Source organism: Cervus canadensis, chromosome 10, assembly GCF_019320065.1.
Source record: "Cervus canadensis isolate Bull #8, Minnesota chromosome 10, ASM1932006v1, whole genome shotgun sequence".
NCBI lineage: Eukaryota > Metazoa > Chordata > Mammalia > Artiodactyla > Cervidae > Cervus > Cervus canadensis.
Window position 1 is genome coordinate 14,124,074 of NC_057395.1, and position 19,567 is coordinate 14,143,640.

The 19,567-nt window shown below is 43.4% G+C and overlaps 1 long non-coding RNA gene across 1 annotated transcript; it reads right to left on the reverse strand.

Moving 5' to 3' along the window:
- Nucleotides 1-513: 513 nt before the first annotated feature.
- On the reverse strand, nucleotides 514-16,498 carry LOC122448451. Its single transcript, XR_006271618.1, has 3 exons — nucleotides 16,370-16,498; nucleotides 4,150-4,160; nucleotides 514-524 (listed from the first exon to the last, which is right to left on the reverse strand). It is a non-coding gene; the product is annotated as an uncharacterized LOC122448451 (long non-coding RNA).
- Between the last annotated feature and the right edge of the window lie 3,069 nt (nucleotides 16,499-19,567).

Consider the following 19,567-nt stretch of genomic DNA (forward strand, 5'->3'; position numbering starts at 1 on the left):
GAAAAGCCATGACCAACCTAGACAGCATATTAAAACGCAGAGACATTACTTTGCCAACAAATGTCTGTCTAGTCAAAGCCATGTTTTTTCCAGTAGTCAAGTGTGGATGTGAGAGTTGGACTATAAAGAAAGCTGAGCGCCGAAAAATTGATGCTTTTGAACTGTGACGTTGGAGAAGACTCTTTGAGAGTCCCTTGGACTGAAAGGAGACCAAATCAATCAATCCTAAAGGAAATCAGTCCTGAATATTCATTGGAAGGACTGATGCTGAAGCAGAAGCTCCAATACTTTGACCACCTGATGTGAAGAGTCAACTCATTGGAAAAGACCCTGATGCTGGGAAAGATTGAAGGCAAGAGGAGAAGGGGACAACAGAGGATAAGATGGTTGGATGGCATCACTGACTCAGTGGATGTGGGTTTGAGCAAGCTCTGGGAGTTGGTGATGGATAGGGAACCCTGGCATTCTGCAGTCCATGGGGTCACAAAGAGTTGCACACAACTGAGTGAGTGAACTGAACTGAACTGAAAGATGGGTTTTAATATAGAAGCATGGTTTCATCTCCTTATCTTACTATATGCTAATGACAAAGAGTTTTACTTCCCCAGACCTCCAAATAAGGGCAGTCATGCATACCTCACTGAGTAAGAATAAGATGAGATAATTTATGTGAAAGCATTGCATAAACAATATTCTAGAAAATAAATATACATTTTAAAATTTTCAAGTCTTAATACTTTTGAAGCTGGTAAATAAGAGTTTACAATGTATGATTCTGTGTTAGTGCAGCACTACTGGCAGGAAATGCTAAAATTATTCTTCATCTGTGTTACATTAATTCATTTCTGTATATTAGGATTGGCATTTTGAAATAAATGAATATGCTCTTCTATTTTAGGTTTTTGTATATATGGCCTTCTCTGTAGTTACCTGAAGAACCTTGTCTCCTTGGGCAGATGGGTAAAGTGAGGGTTTGGGAGGATGGGGAGAGATGAGAATTGTTCTAGCAGAAATGGAAAGAGTATATAAGATAACCTGTTATATAAAATAATTGTTGCTGTTGTTTTTAAATCAGAGTCTTGAGAGTCGGACTTTGTTAGGTGCGAAAGAATCTTCTAAAATTCCTGTGGTCCCACTGAACAGATGAAAAATGTGGACCTGGAGTCTTGGATCATAGATTTTTCTTTACCTCTCCCATCTATGGCCACTAGGAGAAGGGTGAATGGACAAACAGTAGAAAGGTTACTGCCCTGGGTGGGATATAATATCAATATTTTAAACTGTGTATAAAATTGTCCTGTATGTAACATGCTCAATCCGTCACATTATACATACCCTTCCCCCCTTTTCTGTGCTCAGCACAGTGTCTGATTATGGAGGCTGTGGGGCAGAAGTGTTGTCATGATCTGAAAGCAGGAGGGTCTCAGATCTGCATTCAGAATCCACACTGGTTCTGGGAAAAGAGTCAGTGCTCACTCTGCTGTCCTCAGCTTCTGCTGTCTGTCACTCAGGTACTGCATAGTTGAGCAGTACCTGGTTACTGCTTCTGCTAACGGGGCCCCCATCAGCGCATCAGTTCTGGAGGACACTGTGAATGCCTTTTGGTATAAGGCCATGATCTTGGCCCAAACGGTTCCACAATGATGCTTCTTTCTCTACCACAGTGAGCTTCAGGCAAGACCCTTGACCTTGCTCCTGGGTTTCTCTATTTCTCCTCTGAAGGGAGATATAGGAGGTTCCAGGTCCCACCCATACCACACAGGAACTGAGGACAGCTTGGGGAGACCTGATTTCAAGTCCTTTCTTAAAGTGCCTAAGTACACAATGCAGGAGACATGGGTTTGATCCCTGGGTCAGAAAGATCGCCTGGATAAAATAAATGCACACATTTACTCACACTGCATTCGGGTGTGTGGGAAAAGATGGCATCTTTATTTCTCTAAAATTGACTTATTTTATATCACAGGTGCCACCTACTGGGTTGTCTGTGTGCCTGTGACTGTGTATGGGAGTTCAGATGCACCAGAATTTTCAAGCAAACATTTTTGTTGAAGGAAAATATACATAACAAAATGTGCAAGTATCTAAGTGTTCAGCTTTGAGATTTTCCAAAAACACACCCATGGAGTGAGCACCCAGATCAAGAAAGGGAACATTACCAGCACTCCCAACACCCCCTCAGGCCACTCCCTGCTACAAAACCTAGAGTGGGGGGTGGGCAGTGATTGATATAATTCAATCTGGTGACCCTGTCTACTAAGTGTAAAATAGCATTACATCTAAAAAGCAATGTACATACCCAAAATACTTTTTCCTAAAAAATGCTAATCATTTACCATTGACCTTGAGCAAGTCTTTATCTTGTTGCAAAAGTTACATCAAAGATCACTTATAACAGATCGCCAAAACAAATGCAATAATAGTAATGAAAGAGTTTGAAATATTTTAAGAATTATCAAAGCATGACCCAAAGACATGAAGTGAGCAAATGGTGTTGGGAAAATGGTGCAGAGAGACTTACTCAATGCAGAGTTGCTACATACCTTTGATTTGCACAAATAAACAAACAAAACAAAAACCCACAGTATCTGTGAAGCCCAATAAAACGGGATATGCTTGTACTATATTATGTGTTAGCAGTTGCAGCTCATTCCTTATATTTTATTATAATTTTGATCTGTTTGGAACTATTACATGCTTTTCAGTGGTTCTAAATGAACTTTAAGTAAAATCTTCCCCAAATCAGCATTAGTCTTATAGTACAAAAAGGTTGCTTGTAAGAGGAAAATGTCAATCTCTGGAAAATGAATAGATATGTCTCACAGAAGAAGACTTAGCAGCACACAGTTACTCCTGTTTTATCTGCTCTTTATAAAGAGAAGATAAGAAGTTTCTCAGAAACAATTTCTCAAAAAACCTTCACAAAGGATTTGGTATTAAAGGCAATATAAGTAACATCTGACTAGAAATTCAAGCAATTTTTAACATGACCAGATTATAATGTTTTAATTAGAATCCCACATGGTGCTTCAAAAATACAGTTACAGGGGAGGTGAGAAGAAAAATGAAATAACCCAAATATCAGAAGACATCTAAAATACGATGACACAACAGAAACAAAACTGAGTCCTCCAAACATATGTTTAAATTTACTTCTATGTTCAAAATTGGTTACAATTTGTCCACGGAATAATTTTAAAATGTATGAATGCGTCAATGCTCAGTTGATGGGAAGAACAACTTTAGGATTTCCAGAAGAAACAATATAATCCCATACAGACGGTCTGAATTCCCATCAGCCAGTTCTTATCGCTGTCCATCTTTATTGAATAGGCACAGCAGTTTTAAAGGGACAGCATCTGAGACAAGAGACCTGTGAAATCTAATCAGTACAGCAGAGAGCCAGCAGGAAGCACCGTCCCCAGAGAAGCACCGGCGGCATCACCCTGACTGCACCAGCCTAAGCATCACGCACATGCCCCAGCCTTCGGTGGCGTGGGCACACGGGCTCAGCTGACGGTGGCCCCTGTGTCAGCACCGAAGCTCTTGGCCACAGGGAGCAGTCTTAGTGATCTACCCTCCGAGGCCGCCCCCGAGGTCAGGGCTGGGTGCTGGTTACCGCTTACCCCTAACTGTACATAACGACCATTGTGTGAAGGTGCTCACCTGCACCCAGAAACCCAGCTCTTTGAGAGCTTGTCTTTTCTCCTTCATCATTCATTTTTCAACATTCTCTACCCGGCAGTAGAGGCACATGCCTCTTTTTCTTTCTCAGACATTGAAGACAATAAAACACATTGATAACCTCTGTCTGCTTTGAGTCTCTTCTATTTTCGGAGGCTGGGTAAACACAGCCTAGTAACACGTGTCCCATGGATGCCTCACAAAGGACTTGGTATTAAATAAAAAACAGTGGAGTAACACCCATCTGGTAGCCATGGTCCTGCTGCTTTCCTTTCTTTCATCAAAGAAAGAGAGCCCACGAGATAGCTTTCACCCAAGGTGTCAGGACAAGATACATTCTGTTCTTCAGCATCCTTCCCCTTTCTCTCCTCTCCTTGGAGTGAAATCATGGCTGATTCATGTTGATGTTTGACAAAAAACAACAAAATCCTGTAAAAAATTATCCTTCAATTAGAAAACAAATACATTAAAAAAAACTACTAAAAAAAAAATCATTCCTGATCCTATGACAACATCTTAACATTATCTTCAACCTGTCACTTCTGACCTCTCCACCCCATGCCCGATTTCCTGCTGCTTGGGAAAAATTAAACCACTCTGGTGTATTTTTCTCAGGCAATAGTTTCTGGATGAAAATTTAATAACTGTTCTTGCAAAAATTTAAGGTAAATTTTCTCCTACAGATATTTCTGGTACATAAGTTTATCTCACATAACTGATCCAAATGCAGACTATCAGAACTGAACCTTGACTTAGGTCAACACAGCGCTTCTGCTAAAAGCTGTTACAGCCCTCTCAAAAAAGCCTGCCCCAGTGGAGACTAAGATCAGACTGGTCCAACAGTCAGATATACTCCAGGCTGCTTTACAGGAACTGTTTAATCCCTTGAGGGATAAAATATTGGGTCAGTACTGTTGCAAACTAATGTCTAATAATCCCAGTAGAGTTCACACCCCACTAGGCTCTGCCGATTACATGGCTCTCAGGATGATCCCGAATACAAGCATAGCTTGGTGTGTATTGTCTGCCTCATACGAATCCTGCATATTCAGGACAATTATTAGACTTCCGGATATTTAAAACTACCATCTCTCTAGGAGACCATGTTTCCCTGAGGAATAAATATCCAGAAACCTCCAGAAAGAGGCAAACACTTACGAGAATTCCAAGAGGGATAACATAACCCTTCACATATACACTGGGAATAGTGACCCCCACTGGAGGGATAATGCAACTGGAAAAACTGCATTGAGTTCAAGACTTATTTCTGACCCTAGCAGATGTTGTGGATGACACCATTTCTTCTTTGGAAACCCAGCAAACCAGTTTAAATTTATTGGCCAGAGTTGACATGAATAATCACAACATGTGAACTTCCTCTTAACCAGCCAAGGGGGAGTTTCCACTGTAGCAAACATTTCCTGCTGCAGCGACTTACTCCAGGTGAGTAAAACAGCCTGCGACTAAGCTTGGTCCCTCTTCCCCATCTCATTGTGGTTCTCTCTTTACATCTTTAGTTGTAAGAGATATTTTCTTCTCATCTTTAGCGTGCTCTCACTGTAAGCAGTTGCATTTTGGGTGAGCTCACAGGAGGAAGTGAGCTCAGGGCCGTCCTCCTCCACCATCTCGGCTGCCCCTTCAGAGTCCATTCTGAGCCGCACACTATTTATTCTGATCCCTCACTGTACAAGATTCAATGCCTTCCTGGCATTGAGTGACCATCGTTCAAGGTGACAAGCAGTGAATCACACATTTCATTGAGTGTTTCCTCGCAGACTCTGATGACTGTCCTTGGGAGCCTACTGTTGGATTGGATTTGCTCATTTCTCTCCATCAAAGGAGCAGAAAAGATTTCTCCAACAGTTGGCAGTGCTGACAATTTCTCAGGAGACTTCCAAAATCTGTTGATGGTTGTGGCTCCTTCTCTAACGGGATGCAGGGCCTTACTGACAGGTGCCCCGGGCAGTCCAGAAATCTTGCGTTGCGGTCATGGAGATGCAGCCCCTAGGTGCCACCCACGCTGAGCACCATGAGGACCATGGAGTCGGCTCCTCAGTGGCTCTGGGACAGTCTGTTCCACAGCCGGGTTTGGCCTCTGCTCACAGGTCTCAGTATGGCTCCTCCCTGCCCGGCTCCAACTCAACAGGGGAGCCTGAAGAAGAAAAGCCTCCTAAAATTTAGATAAGGTTTTTAAAGTCACCCCATCATATAATCAACTCCACTTCCTGGCAGCATCCAGTGCAGAGCAAAGCTTCAGTTCCTTGAACTTTCCTCTAGACCACCTAACTCAAGCCCAGATCCTATAGTCTAGAGACTTGCAAGCTTTATCTTGCTCTTAAGGAGAGACCCCAAAGTTCTCCACGGTGTTTCCCTTGTTTTAATAAGTTATAAACCACCTTATTCAACCACAGATCTGTTCCTTGTGGTCACTGGCTGGAGAGCACTGACAATGTAGAATAAAGAACTCTTTAGGGGTGTGTCCCTGGAAACCTGGGTTAGAGACAGACGTTTAAGTACTGTGGTCTAAACAGAAACTGGAATTACCATCAAAGAAGATAATTTCAAGTCACAAGGTCAAGTTGTGACCTTCCACTGATGGAACTGCTTATTTTACTGAGTCAGCCCTCTGCAGTCGTGGGTTTCACATCCATGGATTCAGCTAGACATGGGTTGAAAATATTGGAAATAAGTTCCAGGAAACTTTAAAAGGCAAAGTTTGAATTTGCAGCATGCTGACAACTATTTTATAGCCTTTACACGTTGTATTTAAATACCCTTCAGCAACATAGACTTGTCAAATATTGGGTTGACCAAAAGTTTGTAATAGCTTACAGAAAGACTTGAATGAAATTTTTGGCCAACCCAATATTGACTATAGTACCAGAGGCATTCACAGACATGGAGAGCTGACTGTAAAATTATACTCAGATATTTGACTGTGGTGGTGGGGGGAGGTTAGTGTCCCTAACCTCTGCATTTTCAGAGGTCAACTGTACAAGCATTTACACAGTATTAGGTATTGTAAATAACTTAGAGATAACAAAGTGTGTAAGAGGATGTGTGTAGGTTATATGCAAGTACTCCACTATATTATGAAAGGGACTTGAGCATCCGTGGGGTCCCAGGACCAGTCCCCCAAGGATACCAAGAGGTGACTGCATTTGTTTATGTCAATAGTTAACATTAACATTTTTGGGGGCTTCCCAGGTGGCGCTAGTGTTAAAGAACCTGCCTGCCAATGCAAGAGACATAAGAGACTCGGGTTCGATCCTTGGCTCAGGAGGATCTCCTGGAGGAGGGCATGGGAACACACTCCAGTATTCTTTCCTGGAGAATCCCAAAGACAGAGGAGCCTGGCAGGTTAGTCCAGAGGGTTGCAAAGAGTCAGACATGACTGAGGCGACTTAGCATGCACCCTTTAAAAATATTTTTATTTATCAAGGCTCACATGATTCTGATGCAGAGCTCAGGTTGGGGGTTCCTTGTCCATGTCAATGGGACCCAGTTGAGGAGAGTCTGGATTTCATTACAACTTTGCAGTAGGCAGTCCTTATAGAAACTTCACCTATTATCTCTCTGGGGCTTGGAGTTAGGTGGGACCTTTAAGGCTCAGAGAAATCATCTGTTCATAATCAGGGTGGTTAGTAAATCACAGTAAAGATGACCAGAACTAACACCTACGGAGCACTGTAGGTGGGCACTGTTTAGAATCTTGGGGTTTTAACCTCCTAACAACCAGAGGTGGGTTCTATTACTGAGTTACAGACATATGCAAGGAACTTGCACCAGGGGGCTGAGCTGGGAGCGGGGGCTTGTGCACAGGGTCCACTGACTTACACACCACACCCTGCACCCCGGCAAGAAGCTGGCCCTTCCCTCTCCCTCCGCAGAACTCTCAGCCTGCTTCACAGCCACTTCCCCTATGGCATTTTTCTCTTGGGACAAGAAGGCAGAGACTGGCCTGGCAGATTGTCTGTCCAACCTCGGCAAAGCCTCCTTCAAAACACGACATTCCTCCTGGATGTCAAGTTCTCTTTTGCACACAGTTCTGAGAGGAGAGGCGAAAGGCAGCTCACAGGCCTGACTTGTTCTGGGTGGGGCCTGGAGCTGCTCTGACCATAGCTGAGTTTCTCACCCTCTGAGCCTTCTGCTCCCAGGGGAAGCTGAAGAAGCCTCATGCAGTCCCTTCCCTTCGCTGTCCGCGGAAGTTACCTGGAGTTGACTCCTGGAGCAGCAGCAGCCTGCTCCTGTGGGTTTTAGTGTCTCCTGAGGCCCTGAGTCTCCAGTGGAAGATGCACCCAGGCTGCAGAGACTATTCAAGCGCCATCTGCATCCTAACAGGAAACATGTTTTTCTCTGTTAAAAAACAAAAAAAAACGTGTTTTACACAGAAAAATATAGCACATATAACCAAAATCCAATCCTCGTTGCTGTCTCCCTTTTCCCCTTCCTCGGAGTTGACCATGATCTTGAAGGTGTGCACGCTAGGGCGTGGCATTTGAATGCTTCTTTACACAACCCTGTCCAGTGAACAATATACCAACATGTTTCCCATTTTACAGGCATGCACATCAAGCACCTTCCCAGGCCCACTTACTTAGAATGTCCTACTTAAAAAAAAAAAATTTTTTTATTGGAGTATAGTTGCTTTACAGTGTTGTATTGTTTTCAATAGCAAAAATAGCACTACCATAGGACCAGGCAATCCCACTACTGGGCATATATTTAGAGAAAACCATAATTTGTACTCCAGTGTTCATAGCAGCAGTGTTTACAACAGCCAGGACATGGAAGCAACTTAAATGTCCATCGATGGAGGGGTAGATGAAGAAGTAGTGGTACATATATACAACGGAATATTACTTGGCCATAAAAAGGAATGAAATTGTACCACTTGCAGAGATGTGGTTGGACCTGGAGAATGTCATACGGAGTGAAGTCAGTCAGAAAGAGGATGCCCTACTTTTGTGTCTGGATACTTGATCCCCACAGATCAGCTGCAGGAAAGGGCCGAGAATGTTTCCATTGGATCATGTTCTCTGAAGTTTCCACAAGCAGAGCAGTTCATTTGGATGGAAATTACTGGTGGCCTTCATTCTGGTGGCCCAAGGGCAGAACAAGAGACAAGCAGGAGCCTGGGCTGTTTTTCCTGGCAGAGGGACCATGGCCCAGACTGGTTTTGTGCACTGCTAGAAGCAACAGACTGCCTTTCAGGAAGAAACTAGGCCCAGACTGCAGAGGCACATTCCCAAGTTCTTATAGTCTCAGCAGAGCGAATCTCAGAGTTCCTGGTTCCTACACATGCCCCAGGGCTCCCTGCACCTGCCCTGATGCTGGGGCCTAGGCAGGTGCCAGCAGGCTTATGTAAGTGCTTTTAAACTGAACTATAGCTGAGTTACAGTGTTGTGCTAGTTTCAAGTAAACACAAAGTGATATATATGTATATATACACAGTTGTTGTTCAGTTGTTAAGTTGTGTCTGACTCTTTGTGACCCCATGGACTATAGCATGCCAAGCTTCCCTGTCCTTCACTATCTCCTGAAGTCTGCTCAAATTCATGTCCCTTAGTTTCCTGTACTGTACAATATGTCCTTATTGTTTATCTATTTTATATATAGAAGTGTGTATATTTTCATCCCAAACTCCTAATTTATCCCTCTCCTACTTTCCCCTTTGGTAACTGTAAGCTTGTATTCTATGTCTATGAGTCTATTTCTGTTTTGTATATAAGTTCATGTGTATTATTTTTTATCTTCCACATATAAGTGATATCATGTGACATTTGTCTATCTCTTTACGACTCACTTTTCTTAGTATGATCATCTCTAGGTCCACCCAGGTTGCTGCAAATGGTATTATTTCATTCTTTTTTATGGCTGAGTAATATTCCATTGTATATACACCACATTTTCTATATCAGTTCTTCTCTTAATGGACACTTTGGTTGCTTCCATGTCCAGGCTCTTGTGAGCAGTGTTGCATGTATTTTTTCAAATCAGAGTTTTCATCTTTCGAGGATACATGCTCTGGGATGGAACTGCTGGATCACACAGTAAGCCTATTTTTAGTATTTTGAGGAACTCCAGTGCTGTTCTCCATAGTGGCTGCACCAATTTACCTTCCCACCAACAGTGTAGGAGGGTTCCTTTTCCTCCACCTCCTCTCCAGCATTTATTACTGTAGACTTTCTGAAGATGGTCATTCTAAATAGTATGAGTTGGTACCTTACTGTAATTTTGATTTACATTTCTCTAGTAATCAGTGATGTTGAGCAACTTTCCATGTGCTTGTTGGTCATCAGGATGTCTTCTTTAGAGAAGTGTCTATAGCTCTCTCCCTCCAGCAAGAGGCAGCAGCTAAAGTGATACTTTCCTTGCTCCATCTCACAGAAGCTCTTCGGTCCTCTCTGAGTCACAACTGGACCTTTTTTTTTTTCACCCAGCCCCTAGCAGACAGGCAAGTGACCTAAGTTCAAATCCATCACTCCAGGCTCTAGAATTCAGCCTGAATCATTGATCTCTGACACTAAACATTGTTTTCAAGGAAGCTAGAGGCTCCTCATACCCAAGGCAAAGAAAAACTGCATTTTTCTTTGCTTGTTTTTTTTCTCTGATGCGTGGAGAGAACGTGATTCTAGAAGCTCCCGAATTTATTTCTCACCCCCAGGGAAGGTTCTGATGACAACTTTGAGGAGGACAAGTTACAGGAGGCAAAGCCATTTTCATCCAGGAGCGCACCGCGGAGATGCTGAGCCAGGCCTGCGCTGTCTCCCCGGCCCGCTGGGAGGCAGGTACACTGCGTCTTCCCCGCGAGTCAGGCCGGGGTTCGGTCCCCGCGCAGGAAGCGCGGCGGATGCGCGCGCTCGCCCGGGAACCCCGCGCTCCCCAGGCGGCTCCTCCCGAGGCTGCACGCCCAGCCGAGCGGAGGCCTGTGAAGTGCTCGGAGCTCTAGCAGAGGATGGCGGTGCGGGAGAGCCAGAGACGCTCCATCTGCCGGGAGTGAAGAGGAAGGGACGGGACGAAAGAAGTCTGTTCAGGCTCCGGAAAAAAGAGACAACGGCTACGCTTAGACTGACACCCTGTGGCTGAGACGGAAAAAGGCGTTTCACTGAGAAATGAACGGAGCAGTTGGGGCACGGGGGTGGGGGTAGGGAGTGGGGTCTGAAAGCAAGAAACTTGAACCTTTTACATTTCATCCTCACTTTTTCTCCACTTTCCTTTTTATTAGGTGTCATAGTTCCTCAATGGTATTTTTCAGTGGAGCTATGAGACAGATGGTCTTCCCTTTTGGCTCAGACAGTAAAGCATTTGCCCGCAATGGGGAAGATCCTGGGTGGGGCAGATCCCGTGGAGAAGGGAATGGCTTCCCGGTATTCTTGCCTGGAGAATCCCATGGACAGAGGAGCCTGGTGAGCTACAGTCCATGGATTCGCAGAGAGTCGGACCAGACTTACCTACTAACACATCAGAAAGATAGTATTTCAGCTATAATGACTACAAACAAACATTTCTGACTAACTAGTATGGTTAGTTCTGGTTCAGATGAATAATAAATAAGCCATCAACCTAGTATCAATTGATGACTTCCTTTAAATGGTTAACATAATGCAATAGACTTGAATGATTTGTATGGTTTTCTAACTAGAAGTTAAAAAAATATATATGCCTCGTATATAACCTTCTTTATGGGTAGGCTGTGTCTGCACTTTATATCCATAGAGGATATATCCATGCACTTTATATCCATGGATGCCCAAGGTCACACACGTGGTGGAGGAGGCCTTGATCCCTGACCCCCAGGACCCCAGAGCCCAGAGTGGAGTTTGTTCTGTCACTTTCTTCTAATGGGCGGGGTGATAGCAGGGTCCACTTACCTCACTTGTTTGAGACCATCCTGTAAGGGACACACTATTCTGCTCTTTTTTAAATGAGGAAGTAGAAGCTGAGAGACATGGACGCTAGTTGTGTGGGTATCCGAACCTTGTCCTGTTCCCAGAGTCCATCCTTCTCACCTGCCTCTACTCTTAGAGATAACTCATCCTCAGTTGTCCTGCCCCCACGCCTTCCTCCCTAGCCCATACATCTCTCCCATCGCCCTGGGTTGCAAGAAATTGTTAGCCTTTGATGCTTTGGTCCTCTTTGAAATATGAGTTGATAAAAGAATTATTTTTTTTTCCCCCAGAGACATTCATATTATAATATATAAGGAGCTTCTGAACACAGAAAGCCTTTGGGATTTAAAAAGAGCATGTCAGACTGGAAGAGATATATGAGGTGAGGACATCTTGGGGCCTGTAAACAAAGATCTCCTTTAAATAACCTTGCAAAGACAGTCTTGTCTTCAGCAGCCTCAGGCTTCCAGACATCAGATGACATGTCTGGTATAATTGAAAATCCAACTGGAGGCAAACTATTGTTTATTCAGCATCCTGGACTGATTTACTGTCAGACCAATGCAAACACCACCTGTGAGGAGCTGGAAACCAAACCCAAAGAACACAGAAGGGTTTTTTCCCTATTGTTTTGAAAAACAATATTTTTAAAATGCCAAAATGAAAGGGGCTAGAACATTTTAATTCTAAATAACTTGCAGTTTTCATTTTTCCTAGAATAAATTTGAAAACCACCGGACCATTAGCTGGTATACATACGATATTTGTCATCAGCCTAGATGGATACTCATGGTGCTTACTAAGGGCCAGTAAGATTATGCACCCAATTCCAATGTGGTGGATTTCCTCCTGCACCAAGCAGGTCTCTGACGCTCGCTGGGTGTCTTACGACTCAATTCTGACATGCCTACCCAGAGATGGTATCAGATTTCCCAGGGGAAGGGCTCAGTCCCACTAGACTGCCCCCCACTTCAGATGCCAACTGTACATTTAATGCTTCTGGTCAATAGATTCCCACAATCCCCACAATCCCCTCTTTTCCTTGGGCTCCATTAATTTCCTAGAGCAGTTCATAGAACTCAGGAAAGCAGTGTGCTCACTGGACAACTGGTTTAATACAAAATAAATGATGATATAAATCAACAGCCAAAGAAAGAGATGCATCAGGGCACAATATGGGGAAAAAGTCTTGGAACTTCTGTGACTGACATTTCCCTCAATTTTTATTTGTTCACCAACCCAGCAGCTCTCTGAACCCTGTCCTTCTGGATTTTTATGACTATCTCATTACAAAGGCACCACTGAATAAATCATTGGTCATTAGTGATGAAACTCAATCTCCTCCCTTCTCTACTTCCTGGAAATCAGAGACTGGGGTGGAAATTTCCAACCCTCTCTGTTATAGCCACGCTTTCCGGGAAACAGACTCACTCAGAAGGACAATGCAGATAGTGGAGTGCAGTTTATTATGCCGGCGGGCCCAAGGCAGAGTCTCCTCTTAGCCAAGGACCCCGTCCAGCATTTGTGAAAATCTTTTATACCCCATGCGTACGTGTCTAAACCCACCTCCTATCCCATGCGTACGTGTCTAAACCCACCACTTGCCCCATGTGTACGTGTCTAAACCCACCACTTGCCCCATGTGTACGTGTCTTAACCCACCACTTGCCCCATGTGTACGTGTCTTAAACAGTCAATAGTCAATAAGCCCGCAGTTACATTCCAACCAGTTAATAATTGATAAGCCTGTGATTACATCTTGACAGATACAAAAAAAAGTTTATGACCTGTCCGGAGACAGGTGTGATTACAGTATGCTTCCTCTTAGGCAATGAGTAGCCTGGATGTGATCTTCAGGATTCCTCTGTCTGGAGGGGGTCTTATCCTTCCATTGTCGTCCTCACAGGCACTAAGCAGAGAGTTCAGAGTCCACTGGAGAGGCAGTCGAGCACAGCCAGCACGGACAGGCCTGAGATGGAGTTCAGGCCCTATGAATTCCTTCTTCATCTCCTCATGATTGGTCCCCTCTCATCCTTAGGCACAAAGATGACTGTGCCTTTTCCCAATCAACTTTTCCTGTGCCTGCCACACTTCAGACTACACTGCTTCTTTATTCTTTATCCCATAAATACCCTGAGCCCCTCACCTTCAGGGAGGCAGATTTGAGATTGGTTCTCCCATCTCCTCGCTGGCTGCCTTGTGAATAAACACTCTTTCCACTGCAAACCTCAGTGTTGGGGTAAGAGTTGTACCCAGGTGTCCTGCACTGTGGGATGACCTCTTTCTATTATTATCTGGTGGTCCTAAGTTGGAGCTCCCTTTGGACGTGAGCAGGTATTCTGAGACTGCTGGGGAGCATGGGAGTGTTTCACTGGTCCACTTGTGCCTTCAGCAGCTCGTGTACCATATGGAGGCTCATCTCTCCCCACTCCCCTCCCTCTCTGCCTCTTCAAGTCTCTGCTGCGCCCCCCCCCCCCCCCACTTTGTATGCAGCTATTCTCTATGAAAGGGAAATTAAGATGGAGTCAGTATTGCTCTGAAATTAAGCCCCAAGACCATGAAGGAGTCTGGATGGCTTTGACCTGATGACATCATCCAGAACATCTGACAGCCTATCTACTTATCAGACCTTTTCTCTATAAGTAACTCATGATTCCTTAAGGACAAGTATCTTCTGACTGGGGTCAGAGTCAATCATGATTTTTATCAGGCAACTTTTGGGGCCTTTTTTATTTTAAACCTGGACTATTTCACTTCCTTGGAACACTCTTGGTTTTACCTGAATCTATGTCTCTTGAGCTGAAAGTCTTAAAGCACCAAGTAAGTCTTTTGTTTGCAGCTTACTGCATTATTATCATTGTTACTATTTTGGGTTGACATCTATCTGGGCTGATATGTTCCTCAAAGAACCATTTGCATGTTCCTTTTGAGTTCAACAGAACTTACTGGTGCTTAAAGATGCCGGAAGGAAATCACAATGCAGAAAAGGGTAAACTTACAATACTAGGTACACTTTTCCTAGAATTTCAGCAATTTATCTCTGCTCTGGGACTCTCTCTGTCTCCCATTTCAAGAGTCCAAGTTTTTAAGATCCTCCAGAGTACAAAACCCCAGCCCCTGTCTCTGATGCCTGCCCAGGAAACGAAGTATCAATTCACATCATAGTAGCCGCTAAGGAGAGCTCTGTTCTGGGGAGATAGTGGTTTTTTATTTCTGAACAATACACTTCTTTCTCAGTAGCACATCTCATTCAGTTTCTTCATCTGCTGAGTGTTTCTCCAGGGCACTAGAATGTTTGGTTACCATCTGAATGGCTTTCCTAAAGTGTCTCCTATGAAAGCAAAAAGAGTTTGCCCCCAGTACACATTTCATTTCTACCTCTAAATCCACAAGAAAGACAGTCTTAAAAGGTGTTTTGTTTTTGTTCTCAAATTCTAGCTCCACATTGGTTGGTCACAAGAGTCAGACACGACTTAGCCATTAAACCACGTTGGTTGGTGGCAAATAGATGAACTGCTCTAGGCCTCTAACTGAAGATAGCCAAACAGAACCCACAAGGGTGTTATAGGGTTACATTAAGGCAAGTATTCAAAAGTGTCTTGCAAACAATACAACACTATGTACATGCAAGCTACTAATGTCCCTCTTTTATTTTCAGAATTACTTGACCCAGGTCTTCTGAAGTTGATGAATTATGATTCGTTAATCACCAAGTGTAGTTTCTGTTACATGCTGGCAAATTGGGAAATGTGCCAAAATTACTTTTGGTGTGTTTTATGCTAATATATTTTTGTATCTCTTGAGAGTAATATTTTGAAACATAAGAACATGCTTTTTGAGTCTATGTTTCTGTGTTTGTGACTTCTTCCTCTTCTTGAAGTACTTTTTCTTTCTGTCTTTTTTTTTTTTTTTGGCTTCAAAGCAGGGAAATGTGAAGGAGTCTTTTGGGCCTAGAAAAGTGAACAACAGTCTCAAAGGCCCCTTGCTGAATCATCTAACTTCGGAGAAAACAAAGCATAACTTTAGTTCCATCCTGATGCTCCAGGCCAGCTGCATCTATCTGAGACTTATCACCCCCTGTCCGGAAACCTACCACCCCCTACACCCGCCCAGAAGACTTATCACCCCCTGCCCAACTACAAGTGTCATCTCAACAAAAGAATACTCAAAATATCCCACTTGATTGACGTTTCCCTTATCGCTTCCACAAACCTCCCTATAAGTATGAAGCCTCCCTGATCCCTTTCGGCGCTCAGCCTGGTCGTTAGGCCGACTGTCGCCCCTCCTTGCCTGAATAAAGGTAACCTACTTCTGTTGAGGTCGTCTTTCCTTTTCTGCCTCGCTGGAACTGTACCTTACAAAATGGATAAATTGCTGGGGTGGGGGGAGGGGATAGGAAAACAGATTAGGATTAGGATTATAATAGCAAATATTTTAAGGGGAAAAAATTCAATTCTTGACATGAAATACAGTGTCCCCCTCACCCTTCTAATGCAGCAAGTGTCAACTAAAAAAAGGTGTACAACTTGAGAGCTGTGAGTTAAGTCTTATTTGGGGCAAAATGCAGCCCAGGAGGCAGCACCTCAGATAGCTCTGAGAGACTGCTCCAAAGCGGCAGTGGGGAAAGTCAATGTATAAGGTCTTGGTGAAGGGGGAGTTCAATACCATGAAGCACTCATTTTACAGAAGGTTTTTGTTAGTCGTGAGGATCTGATGTCACCAGGAAGGGATTTATTGCTTCTCTAGATATGAGGAGACACAAGGATTGAGATCATAAAATCTGTTCCTGAGACCATCCAACTATCTAAAGACCTGTCCCACCAGTTTCCCTGGAGCACAGAGTGCCTCACTCCACCTTGAACTCCCTCAGGGGTTGCTGAAGGTCACCAGCTGTAGCAGCATGGGGCTCAATCTCCGTAGAGGCAGGTGGCAGATGCCTTTGTTGTTCAGACGTTGGCAATGCTCTTGGTAAGTGCCAATTTGTAGCTGACATGGCCCCCTTGTGGTCACAAATCCAACCATACTTTGGGGGACATTTCATTACCATTTTGTCCCACATTGCTGGGAAGGCTAGTTCCCAGCTCTGAAGAAGGTTTTTATTGATAGGCCACTCAACATGCTGTTCCTGGACTAGGTCTTATTAGTCAAAGATCCCTGGGCATCTGTCTTCTAATTATGGTCCAGGAGGAAAGTATTCCCCTTTCTTTGCATCTACCCATATCCAGAGTTACAGTATTACAATCATTGATCATATATCAAGCTATACACTTGATCATCTGCTTCAAGTCTAGTCATCATTTTTTCCCTTGGAGGCTCAGTCATACGCTTGGTAATACAAGAAATAATAATCTTGTAAAACAAGCAAAATACAAATGGTATAGTTAATGACATAAGTGGAATTAAAAGTAAATACTTTAGCCATGAACCTCTCACACCAAACCAGTAATTTCTTTTTTAAAGATCACCAAGACTAGGGAATGTGTCACTTAAAGCAGAAATCTGATTTTTCATGTGGTTCATCAAATGTGTTACATTAAAGAATTTATCAGGAATGAAAATATAGCATTCACTTTGAATTATAGCACAGGTATCTCCCTGAAATGCTGTGAGGTGTCAAGGGCCTTGCAGTTTTGTAGCACTGCCTTTCTCATCATAGAGATCTCAGAATTCAATAGGCTAATAGGCTGGTTACTATCATTTAAAGCTTATGAAAGTTGTTAAAGCTTCAATATGGCCAATTACATCCTCTAACCCCAATGAAGGTGCACACACACACACACACACACACACACACACACACACACACACACACACACACACACACTGCTAAATGGCCATGCCAATAGGCTAATAGGCTGGTTACTATCATTTAAAGCTTATGAAAGTTGTTAAAGCTTCAATATGGCCAATTACATCCTCTAACCCCAATGAAGGTGCACACACACACACACACACACACACACACTGCTAAATGGCTATGCCAGTAGAATACAGATCTTTGACCCATTGGAATCAGACCAATGGTAGATTGGTTAGGGTTACCTCTAATTTGTTAACGTGTATGACCTTAAATTCATGGGACTCCCAGGCTACACCTTTGTATCCATCCCTGTAGATGTCAAGGCCATAAATTAGTGCCACAAATCCCCTGAGTTCCATACCAATCACTCTCCCTATGGGTAATAATGAATAATAGTGAAGAAGAACTAAAGAGCCTCTTAATGAAAGTGGAAGAGGAGAGTGAAAAAGTTGGCTTAAAGCTCAACATTCAGAAAACTAAGATCATGGCATCTGGTCCCATCACTTCATGGCAAGTAGATGGGGAGACAGTGGAAACAGTGGCTGACTTTATTTTTCTGGGCTCCAAAATCACTGCAGATGGTGATTGCAGCCATGAAATTAAAAGACGCTTACTCTTTGGAAGGAAAATTATGACCAACCTAGACAGCATATTAAAAAGTACAGACATTACTTTGTCAACAAAGGTCTGTCTAGTCAAGGCTATGGTTTTTCCAGTCAAGGCTATGTGAGAGTTAGACTATGAAGAAAGCTGAAGAATTGATGCTTTTGAACTGTGGTGTTGGAGAAGACTCTTGAGAGTCCCTTGGACTGCAGGGAGATCCAACCAGTCCATCCTAAAGGAGATCAGTCCTGGGTGTTCATTGGAAGGACTGATGCTGAAGCTGTAACTCCAATACTTTGGCCACCTCATGCGAAGAGCTGACTCATTTGAAAAGACCCTGATGCTTGGAAAGATAGAGGGCAGGAGGAGGAGGGGACGACAGATGATGAGATGGTTGGATGGCATCACCGATTCGATGGACATGGATTTGGGTGGACTCTGGGAGTTGGTGATGGACAGGGAGGCCTGGCATGCTGCGGTTCATGGGGTCACAAAGAGTCAGACACGACTGAGCAACTGAACTGAACTGAAGGGTAATAATAGGCGTAGTTCATAAAGCACCCAGCCTTGTCTCATAATTATCAGGTTGATCATTTTTAGTATGATTTAACCCTTCCCAACATAGAGGAGCCTTTAAACTTGAATGACCATAGCCTGGTGTTAACCATGTAGACTCTCCCCATGATTGTGGAAGTTTTCCTTTTAATAGATGAGAGGTTAATTTTTGTTATTGAGACTTAGCTCATCACTCTGATTTAGTTTGAATGATCCTGGTCAGGTGAGGAGATCCCATCTAGTAATATCATTAATAGATAGAACAGGACTGAACACTCACCTAAAATAAATTTCCTAGGGGGTAACCAACCAGAGCCCTAGAGACAGAAATCCACCAGGTAACCCAGAAGTACTAGACACAGGTAATTGGCCACAACTCAACAATTGGATTGAGTTTCAAACTAGCATAGAATCATGATTGACAGGCATAGGTGCCGGGGTCCAGCCTCGGCAGGATCCAGGGGGTACCCTCAGGATGAACGGCGTCGGCGAGAGAGAGAGAAGACACGTGAGACTAGCCTTGATAGGGCCAAGTCTGTGTTTTACTTTTTGACAACCGGTTTTATACCCTTTCACAGAACGTTTTTAAGGTACAAGATGCTTACTCATGATTACGCAGGATTAGCATTACATCATTTTGATTTTTAGGAAAAGCAGGATTTTTTTGCTTTCTAATTCTATAGTAATTCTTAGCACATGATCTGGCCTTGGGGCCATTAACATTTTATGCAGGTCAGGTGAATGTAAACCTGTTTTCCGTTTTTATGGTGACCTTAACTGAATGGTAGCAGTCTCATAGGGAAATAGTACAGAGTAGAATTATATTCTTGTTAATACAAAAATTAATCTTTCTGCAAAAGTTGTCAGTTGCGTTTATCTAAGACGTTTACCCCATACTGACTCTGCGACTTTAGTGAGGCAGCTTCTGCCTAGCACTCCTGACTGACAATTAACAACCATCTCATTGTTACCACACTAGGGCTAAGTTCTTATTTCTCTAGATCTTTAACTATATTAACAATGGTTTTTATAA